General features: G+C 33.8%; 1 long non-coding RNA gene across 1 annotated transcript in view; it reads left to right on the forward strand.

The window, feature by feature from the left end:
- Nucleotides 1-10,437: 10,437 nt before the first annotated feature.
- Nucleotides 10,438-11,729, forward strand: part of LOC135200132 (uncharacterized) — a 3,043-nt gene continuing 1,751 nt past the window's right edge. The window contains exon 1 of the long non-coding RNA XR_010311209.1: nt 10,438-10,513. This is a non-coding gene — a long non-coding RNA (uncharacterized LOC135200132). The remainder of the gene's footprint in view (nt 10,514-11,729) is intronic.

Raw genomic sequence — 11,729 nt, forward strand, 5'->3', positions numbered from 1 at the left:
TGGAAGCGCAATTATTTACACAATATTAATAATATATATATATATATAATATATAATATATTATATATACATACATACATATATATATATATATATATATATATATATATATATATATATATATATATATATATATATAATCAGCCTATAGTGGATGCCTCAGCCGCTGACTTCCTGAGTCCCGAGTAGGACGCTATGCAGGAAACCTGAACAATAACAAAATCAGTGGATGCAAAGGTTGAGGCTGCAGAAAGTTTAATTATAATGCTAATTAACATTGACAGACAGGGACTAAATGGTGCAACATCTGAAAAAAGATTAAGACTTACTGAAATGGTGGATGGATTCTGCATTACTGTTTCCATCGTTATCCAGCGTTGCCAAAATTTTTGTGCTGTCTCGATTCTTCATTGTACCCTGAAAAGATGCTTTCAGAGGCTGGCAATACTATATAAGAGAAGAAACGTCCTTGCCTACTTCCTCGAACAAGAGAACAACTCCTATATCCCCATCATATTATTCCTCGCTTCCAACTCATAGATTCTTCCAAAGGAAAAACCCTAGTTCAGCAGACATTCACAGACTCAATTTCACTTTCAGTATATTACTGAAGAGAAGAATCATCTTTGCACATATATTACCATTGGTTGATAAATAGATTGATTGGGTGATGTTTTTATTTGCATGTTTTTCAATAGTATTTTTAAATTTTGTAAAGTAAGCTACAGTACGTTACTAAACATTACTACATAATGAGCAGTATAACAGTTGTTTAAGAGGAATATAAAAGTTCCATTTCCGGACGGTAATTTTACGGCAGTTCCCGTTGGAATTTCAATTAAAAAACACTAAGGCTCCGGTCGGAAGCAACTTACCGTTCTGAAATTCTAGTGCGCCGCTAATATATTTACAGATACACACATATATGTATGTGTATATATATATATATATATATATATATATATATATATATATATATATATATATATATATATACATATATATATATATATATATACGTATGTATACATTATACATAATATATGTACGTAAATAGATGTATATATATACGTATTTATATATATATCAACGTAGGTACATATATATATATATATATATATATATATATATATATATATATATATATATGTATGTATGTATGTATACATTATACATGTATATATGTACGTAAATAGATGTATATATACGTATTTATATATATATCAACGTAGGTTACATTATATATATATATATATAATATATATATATATATATATATATATATATTATATATATATATATATACAAAATCTGCAGGCCACTTTTTACCAGACACGTATGTAATGTTATAACCACAATACCCCCCTACCTTCTCGAATTCTTCACACTTTTTAGATAAAATTGTCATAACAAGGCCTTAGTTTCCAAAGCAAGAAATATGAAGTAAAAGGATACGAACCCGCATCTCGTGTAGCAGAACGAGGCCAGTTGCCGATTGAAAATTACCTCATATTTCTTGCATCCGAATCTAAGGGTTTGTAGTGACAAGTATATCCAAAAAAAAGTGAAGAATTCGAAGAGTTCAGAGGGTATTGTGGCTATTACAGTTACATACTTTTCTTGTAAAACGTGACCTGCAGATTCTATATATAGTATATATATATATATATATATATATATATATATATATATATATAGAGAGAGAGAGAGAGAGAGAGAGAGAGAGAGAGAGAGAGAGAGAGAGAGAGAGGATGGCTACTATGATTAATTTTTATTTTATATATGTATACATATACATATACATATGTCAGTAAATAATGAATGAATAAATTGAATAAAGAATTAATAAATCAAACATTTATAAATCAAATAAATACATGAAATAAAATAAAGAGCAAATTGGATAGATAAATGAAATAACTAGAAAAAACATGAAAATATAATAGCCAAATAAATAAATAAATATATAGATAAAATTCAACAAACAGAAGATAATATAATAAACAAAGAAAAGTAAGTAAAATCAACTAAAAAAACAAATTATATTTGTGAATAAATAATAAATATATAGTTTAATTAATTATCGAACAAGGAAGTATTCATAAAATTAATAAATAAGTAAATCCAATTTGCCAATATAATTTTATACGTAAAACTAAAAAAATGAAAGATATAAATAAATAAGTAAATTAATAAAAAGATAAACAAATAAATAAATCGTGAAACCAGTTCAAATAAACAGAACGTGAAACCAATCAAATCAATACATAAATAAATAAATAAATAAATAAATAAATAAATAAATAAATAAATAAAATAAATAAATAAATAAATAAATAAATAAGAATAAATCCACTGAATTGAAACATAGATAACACAATAAAGATGAAAATAAAAGGTGAATATTCCAAATAGATAAACGAGTAAGTAAAATAAAATATGAAAATTGGATAATTAAGACCAAGAATAAGTGATATAAATGAATGCAATAGCCGTATAAACGGAACATGCTATAGGTAGAGAAAAATAACTAAAATAAGATCAAATTCACAACTTTCATAAAGAAAACCGTTATTAAATACATACGAAGAAGACCTTGATAAATAAATATATTAATTAATAAATAAAAATAAAAAACAGACAAATCAAATCAATTAAAAGATATAAAATAGATAATCAATAAATTAGAATAGCCTGAATAAAGATTAGATCAAGGTAAATAAACGTAATCAAATAAACACGCGAATAAATAAGAAGAATAAAATTTGTAGCAAATTCAATAAATAGAAAATAATAAATTAAATAGGTTAAATAATAAATAAAAGAATTAAGAAACATATATATAAAAAATGAATAAACAACTAAAATAAAAAAAATAATAATAATAAAATTTTAAGATAAACTTCAATTAACATTTGTAAGATATAAAACGCTAAGTGAACGCACCACGTTTAGGATTACAGTGTTTGTAGCAGAAACTGCTGTTACAAAATTGAAAAATTACATAGTTTACCCGATATATCACACGCAGGACGCAATTACAAAATTACGCAGACGCGAAGGTCACCTCTGACGGGACGTTCACATTAAATCCAATACCATAACAATGAAAACAGTCACTAAACTGAGTACGCCTCACCTCTCACCCCGTTGGACCTCCAAGGCCTCATTGTGACCTCTTCATCCAGAAACCAGCGTTGCTGCCAGATGGGGTGTGGGAACTGACCAAGCCGGTTGAATCCTTGGCCGGGAAGCTTCCGTGACAGATGAGGTCTCGTCTTCGCTTCTGATCGCCCTAAAAATATAATAAAGAAAAAATGTGAATAACAAATTGGTAATCATGACAGAATGGAATAGAATAGAATAGAATATAGGATTAAGGCCAATGAGGTCATCTAACGCTGAACTGGACTGGCACTAAAAAGGTTTGAAAGGTGTCACAGGAAGAAAACCTCGCAGTTGCACTTTGGACTAAACGTTGAGGGCCCCATACACTGAACGATTGTATGAACGATTGTCTGTACCGTTTGCGAAAACACTGTGTATGGGCTTGTGTGAATGCAAAAGTGGTAGGAGCTTCGTGTCTGAACGATCTCAGCGTGAACCTGTCACGACCAGGTTGCTAGATTGCGACTTAAGTCTGCTGCACAGGTCGTTCAATGTATGGGTTTGTCTGCCGATATAAAGCTATAGCGCACGTCTGTTCCAGAGAGAATGCCATGTCTTCCCGAGACAAAATCTTTGTTCAGACATAAATCGGTGAGGAGATCGTTCATACTGTCTGATTGTGTGTGCGTTTGTCGATAACGAGAATCGTTCAGCAATCGTTCAGTATATGGGCCCTTTTAGTAGAGGGTGGAAAGGAAGATGGAAGGAAGCCAATATGAACGGAGGTACAATAAAAGAAATGTAAATGTGTTTTTTAGGCACCAAAGGGACGCTGGAAAAAACCTTAATTAAAGCCTATGGAGGCTAATCTTGACAGAGGTACACGAGTACCTACAAAAAAATTCATGATGTATCTCTAAGTAGGGCCATTGAAAGATCACGATTTGAAGACTCCCATCGAGACGTTTCTCACTTTGCCTGTTTACTTTCCTCTATTATTAAGCTCTGGATTTTCTTCCTGCGTCTAGTTTTCTTGGATCTCAGAACCATTCCTCTTTTCCTCCTTCCATTTACGTGACTTACAAATTTCAATCGTTCCCCTCAACTTTGTTTTCCTACCTGATCGGGATTAGATACATACCTTAGGATACCCACTTCAGTGGCCTTTGTATATTAAAGAAGGTCTTGAAAAAGTCAACGAGAGAAGTTACATTAAACTACGACAGTGTATGGAAAAAAGGGCAGCTCTCAGAGAAACTCTCTACAAACTCCCGGTTCGTAAGAGACGGTTTTTTTCCCAACCTATATATATTATATATATATATATATATATATATATATATATATATATATATATATATGTGTGTGTGTGTGTGTGTGTGTGTGTGTATCTGTGCATACATATAAACTATACTCTGTTTTTTCCATCTGTCCATCGCCTGTGGTGTTTGCGCATGGCAACACTGCGTCCCGGGCTTTATATAATTTCCTATTTTGAATATTAACGGTGTAATTCTCATACAGTAAATTATTAAAACACTTTTCAGTTGCAAAAGTACAACCAGATATCCTTTTATTTACCTAAAATTTAGACATAGGGTAACTATTTAAAGAAAGCGGGACGCAGTGTTACCATGCACGACCACCACAGGCGGGTGGACAGATGGAAAAAAAACAGAGTATAGTTTCCATTCAGAATCAGATATCAAGCTGGACCTGTCAGACAAATCTGTGTATGTATAAATATATGTATATATATTTATATACATATATATATGTATATATATATATATATATATATATATATAATATATATTATATATATATATATACTCACATATGTCTGATAGACCCAGTGTGATATCTGATTCTGAATGGAAACTTACAGGTTGTACACTCAACTTATAAAAGTATGGCAGTACTCAAAATCTTTCAAGTAGCCTATGAAATTACTATCTGGTAACTTTTTACTAAATCCACGAAACCACCTCACAGCAAAACATTTGTTGTTATTGCAACCCACGAATTCCCCGCAGTGTGCTAGTTCAAGTGGAATTTTCGTTTTACCCTAATATTAAGCAAGATTTAATTAAATTATAACCGGATGTTACTCGTATATTATACAGCCTAGGATATCAGTATTTGTAAATATTGTTATTTTCCTCATAAGTGACATTCATGATATAGGTCTATAGTGCACACTCTTACCCTTTGTGATAGTTGTTGATTTACGCCAAATGTTTGCTTAAAGTTATGAATAAAACTTTTATAAATACAATATAGTGAATTATTTTTTCTTTGGATACTTGTAAATCGGTTAAACTCATTCATTCTGGACTTCAGGTCAAGCTAACACACAATATAGAAGAATTATATGAACAATCAGTAGCGTACAATAAGATTTACCTTGAAAAGTCTAGGATAGACTATCTCTCTCTCTCTCTCTCTCTCTCTCTCTCTCTCTCTCTCTCTCCCCTCTCTCTCATCTCTATAGTATGTATGTGTATGTATTTGTTTGCGAATTTGTACGTCCACTAGAGGATTTTTTTTTTTCTTGATCACAACATCAATATTTAGCGGGTTTGATCGAACCACATCGATGACTCGGTGGTCTTGAATAACAGTATGTCTAATGCAACGAGTGTGCACTTCTGTGCAACCTGTTTACACTTCCCATCCCCCTTTCTTCGTTTCCATCTAGATACAGTTGTGTTACTGACGCTAAGCGTCCGAGTAATGTCACTTATCCGTCTTATCGGAACATCGGCCTACAGCTGATCAGTCATCGGAACATTGCCTTCATTAACATTTTGTCATGGAAACACTGCCCATCACATCGGCTGCCGATTGGCGTAATTCAATCTTATTCGAATATAATCAAATACATTGAATTCCTACAAAAGCACTTATTCATATGGAAGACACAGGATTATGCACATAAATTGCAAAAGTAACTTTAGTAATAAATATATCCTTTCAAGTTGCTATTGATACACCCTGGCCAAAATTATGTAAAAACTGAGTAGTACCAGTAAGAAATATTTGTCAATGGATATGAACAACCAGAGAAGGAGGGCTGAGGAAATGATCTAGGCTGACTTTCGGATTCAGAGCTTCAGCTGAAACTGACCTGCCATCGATTTCATCACAATTTGGGAGTCTGCACTTGAACAGGAGAAAAATTCTCGTTTTTAATATAAAGTATAATATATTACGCGAGCATCTTTAAAAATGTATGAAATTCCCGGAAAAATACAAACTGTAGAAGGCCGCATGAATATATCGTTTATTAATATAATTTATTGACAGCTCAATATAGAAATTGGTGTGTATAATTCTTTGATTCCCGAGGGGATAGTACTATAAACATAGTCCCAAGGAGCTTCCGCCATGTTTGGTACAATATTATAGCTCCCGGAGTAGGTGACGCGTAGAAAACTAGCAAAAGTAGCATTGCATTTTTATTTCTTTTTCATAGTGGTTGTTATAAGCATTTTATAACTGACAGCCAATATATTAGAAAACAGCACTACAAACTCGAGTTATTGAATAAGCATCTAGGATTTTTTAGAAGCATACACCCCGTTCATACTACCGTGTCAGTTGTCTTTCTTTATTAATAGAATTGTCAGAATTAACACTTTACAGTGCGCTGGGAGCGGTATAGTTATGCTACAATAGTTCTTTAACATTCTGGTGGGAGAACATTAGAGAACTGGCTCTTAATAAAGACGATTTGCATTTTATGGAAACCATGAATTTATCTATGCACAGAATATTACACAAAAAAATTCTTTTAAAATTAAAAATGATGCATGGTCAATGCGCTTCTCTTGTGTGATCCTAAAGAAGCCGACCATTCAGTGCTGAAAGTAGCACCTTATTTCTACCAGTTTTTTAAGAACGTTTCTGCATGTTCTTACATTCAGTAATTATTGGCTACTAACCTAGAAAACCCATAACCATCGTCCGGCCCTGACTCTGAGTATCGGTTTACTGTTTTGTTGACGGTGAATAGATCTTATGACTTGGTAAGGGTCGTGTGAGGTCAAATCAGCGGAGGCCTACATACACAAATCCTTTCCCCGTATGTTACTAATTACAGCAAAGGCTTATCACCACTGAAAGGTATTTGTTGATCTAAATAAGAGAAAAATTTTCAATCATAAGTGGAGGCGCATTTTGATATGTATTTTTTTAGGGTACTGATTATACCTCCAACCGGGTAACAATAACGAAAGATAGATAAGTGATGTGGAAAAACTCAACTGAAAATCTTAGGCACTTTTCGATAATCATTAACTTACGAAAGAGTTGTATTAAGAAAAGTACTGAATTTCGTCAGTTAATCAAGAGTTTAAAATAATAATCTAGGCCTCAGTGGCGTGGTCAGTATGGTGTTGGCGAGCCCCCTCGGCGAGGCCGCGAGTTCGATTCTCGGCTATTCCATTGAGGAGTTAAAGATAAGTATTTCTGGTGATAGACGTCCCTCTCGACGTGGTTCGGAAGTCATGTAAAGCCGTTGGTCCCGTTGCTGAATAACCACTGGTTCCATGCAACGTAAAAACACCATACAAACAAAAACTACAATAGGATGCTTTAAGATGATGGGGTTGCCGTTATTCCTCTCTCTCCCTACCAATTCGTTTGTTATTCTCTCTCTCTCTCTCTCTCTCTCTCTCTCTCTCTCTCTCTCTCTCTCTCTCTCATCCTCTTTTTACGGGCAGTACATCCCGCAGTGTTGCCATGGACACATGTCAAAGAAGGGTAATTTTTCGGGGACTGATGAGTCGAAAACCGAGCATAGTTCACGACACCAAAGCGGTTTATGAAATTAAAATGCTTCCTCATATGCAACTGGTGAATGAACTTAGGCTTGAAAAGGGAGAGAGGTAATCTTATCTAACTGTTTGTTTTACCTTAATGTGATTATCAGGGCAATTTATTCCTCCACATAGGCCTAGGTCAAATATCCGCCGATGTGTTTTTATAAGTCATTATTAACATGTATGAGGTTTAGTATATAATAATAGAATAATTATAGCAATAAATGCTAATAACAGCTTACTAATAGCACGTATTTTAACATAGCAAATTGCATGCATAGGGTTACACCGCAACGGTAATGTCTGACGTAAAAAAGAAAACGTTGATAATGCTGCCTAGACCTACGATATTATAGACCCATGTATTGAAGTCTTCACTATATTTAGTATAATAGCGATTTATCATGTTTACTTGCATACTAGTTCAAATTCAAATTCAAAAAGTTTATTGATATATTTCATACTACTTGCCTACAATGAATAAATGCCTAGACCTAAGTGCCGTACCTTACGGACATTAGTCACTGTGGGTGAGCACCAGATTTCGTTGCTTACGTTTTCTCTGTAAAACCTGTTCTCGTTGAGTTTATAGTTTTCGTCACTGCATCTCGTTTGGCTGAGGCATCCCTCTCTTTCAGTGTTTCCTCAGAAATGTATGCTCCTTAGCTAGTGCAGTGAACCCCATCCAAAATAGCTTCTCTGGCCGGCGAGTGAAACTGCACCATCGGTTGACTTTTCCGCCCAAGGGAAACGTCGTAAGGTGAAAGACGAGGTTATGGCAAGATTTTTTCTTCCCCCACCTTTTCCCCCCCGTTTTTTTTTTTTTTGCGTTGCATTTACTCGATTATACGTGTATATCATTTTCTTTCTAAAAATATATTATCAAAACAATTTCCTGATATATATGCTTGTAAGTACGCTTAATTTGTAATTCAGACTTTAGTTTCTTCTTGACTCTTCTCCTTAGCGATCTAAAGTGAATTTTCAGAATGTTTCGTACAACTTTCTTGAAATGGTTTTCTTCTCGCCACTATTTTATATAATAATACTATTGATATTCATAATAATATTCTAGTGGGATAAATGTTTTTTTCCTTTGTATAATAAAAGATTAAGTCATTGTGTAGTGAACGAAAACTACTGGAAAAACATTGCAGAAAATGTTTGAGTTCACCTACCATCTTCATAGACAGCAACGAAAAAATAGCATTTATGTTTATAAGCAAGAATAGTGTTTATAGAGTTAATTATAATAATCATAGTAAAATATAATAGTGAATGGAAAAGTATCCTGCTCATAAAAGTGAATAATAAGTTCTTAACCGCACAAAAAAAGCTAAAACAAACGAAATATGAAATATAAATTGGTAAATGAAAAAACAACGTTAATTGACAAAAGTTGATTGTATTAAACAACTTTTTTTATTGGCGACATTGAATGATGCACAGATCGCAAAGCGACCAGATCAGGTCATAGTCTACCGCAATATCTGTCAAGGAAATGCCTAACAAAAGATTGCATTAGATCATATTTTGTTGACTATCTAAATGCTAATTATGTCGAGTGTGGGGACGTTTTTAAACGTTTAAACGTTTTAAACGATTTAAATGGATGAGAATGTCGTAAAAATAGGTATTGTTGTGGATGGCTTCCATTCTCATCCTAGTATTCAAGTAAAGTGATGAGCTGAATAACAATGACTTCAAACCACTGAAATCTTCCCGGAAAATATTAAAGTTAAACGATATGGTCCCAAATTAGTTATGTTTACAAATGTCTGACATGTCAGTTCCATTTCAGCTAATAAGAAGCAACAGAGGCCCCTGTGCCAGCATTCCGTGTCAGGGCCACACAACAAAGGGCAAATATTGGCACAAATAAATAAATAAATTATAATATCAGGTCAACAGGAAACCAGTGCGTCGCACCACCCAAATTGTTCACCAACGACCTCATTGTCCCATGATTGGCGTCTACCCTTGGAGGGAATTCATCAAAAGGGGTATTTATGCATTCCCTTCCATTTTCATAAACTAAATAACACCATTTCAAGTCATTACAGTAACCCAAAATTTCACAATGTGCTTTGAGGCAAGCACCCATAGCCTCATCTCAGACTCGCTGTGTGTGAATGAAATTAGTCCACCGCTATTAGCTATTAGCTATTGTTTACCCTTGTCTATTTTTATTTCATTTCATCTAGTACACAAACTTTTCAAAGTCAATCTGAGTTTACTAATTCTTAATGATTTTTATCCTAAAAGATTTTCCTTATCAGTCTCTAACCACACTTTTTAATTGCCTTTTGAGTGTTACTATTAACTTTATACATAAGTTGTACATTCTGCTAATAGTTTTATTTATTTATTTGGCAGACTTTATCATTCCAAGGGTACTTGTACCCACCTATCCCGGCCCCCCCATCTCTCTCTCTCTCTCTCTCTCTCTCTCTCTCTCTCTCTCTCTCTCTCTCTCTCTCCAGGCAAGCGGAACTCCACCCATATGAGGGGTATATAAATTGTCCCGCATTTACGAAGCACCAGTCAGCTGAGCATCACACAGCGTCAACATGAAGTTCGTAAGTACTTAACTGCTGATCTGAGAATTTGTCCAAATATTTATAGAAGTTAATAGATTTTTAGTTGTCTGTAAAAGAAAGCTATTGAGATGGCACTTTTTCTGCTGCACTTTTTCTGTCCGTCCACGGATCTTGAAAACCTACTGAGGCTAAAGGGCTGCAATCATAAACATATCAAAATGCAGCCCTCTAGCATCAATAGCTTTTATATTATTTAAGGTTAAATTTCGCCGTGATCGTCCGTCTGGCAAAGTTTCATGGGCCGCAGCTCATACATCATGATACCGAGACCATCGAGAGATAAATCTATTTTCAGTGGCCTTGATTATACGCTGTGCAGAAAACTCGACTGCGTCGAATAAAGATTCGGCGTATTTTTTACTAGTTTTCTTTTCATCTGGAAAACTGAGCCTTGTATTGCAGACGAGTACTGGCTTGATGTCGAGCGTATTTGAATAGACAACGATTATGTAATTGACGGAAACTAGGACGCTAGTCCTTCACCCCCACCCCCCACCCTTTTTTTTAATAAAATTTAGGCTATCAGGCCAAGCTCTGGGGAACTTATTCTGAGCATAAGACAGTAAAAAGTGGGAGTTGGAGTGGTTGAACAGCAAGATGAATTTCATTTGACAGTTTGATTGAATTCCTCCGAAGTTTTCCCTAGATTTAGACTGTTTGAGACGTTGTGAAAGAGCATCAATATTCTGTGAGAACTGGGCAAAAATCGAATGCATTATTCTACATATGAGAGATTTAGACCATCCTATTAACTGGAGTCAAGCAAAAGCCTTAATCCCATGTAATGACACAGCTAAAAGGAATATCATTGAATCTTGTTTCATAAGGCAAAAATAAGGTATGAAATGTATACATTTAAGTCGTGGTTTTATTTAAACTGGATGCTTTTATAATGGAAAAAAAACTTGTAGATAAATATAAGCAACAAAATTAATATATTCATTTTTACATGTTTTGGACTATAAAGAAACTTTGTAATTTCGGTTTGGGGTTCAAATCTGTTTAGGTTTGTGACCGAGTGATATCCGATAATCCTGGATTATCTCTTTTAATTTTCCTGTGGGATTCGCTTATTTATGAAGTCACGTGCATCTACTGTGATATTTTCAGCATATACATACATATATATATATATATATATATATATATATATATATATATATATATATATATACAGAGAGTGAGAGAGAGAGAG

Source organism: Macrobrachium nipponense, chromosome 26, assembly GCF_015104395.2.
Source record: "Macrobrachium nipponense isolate FS-2020 chromosome 26, ASM1510439v2, whole genome shotgun sequence".
Classification (NCBI taxonomy): domain Eukaryota; kingdom Metazoa; phylum Arthropoda; class Malacostraca; order Decapoda; family Palaemonidae; genus Macrobrachium; species Macrobrachium nipponense.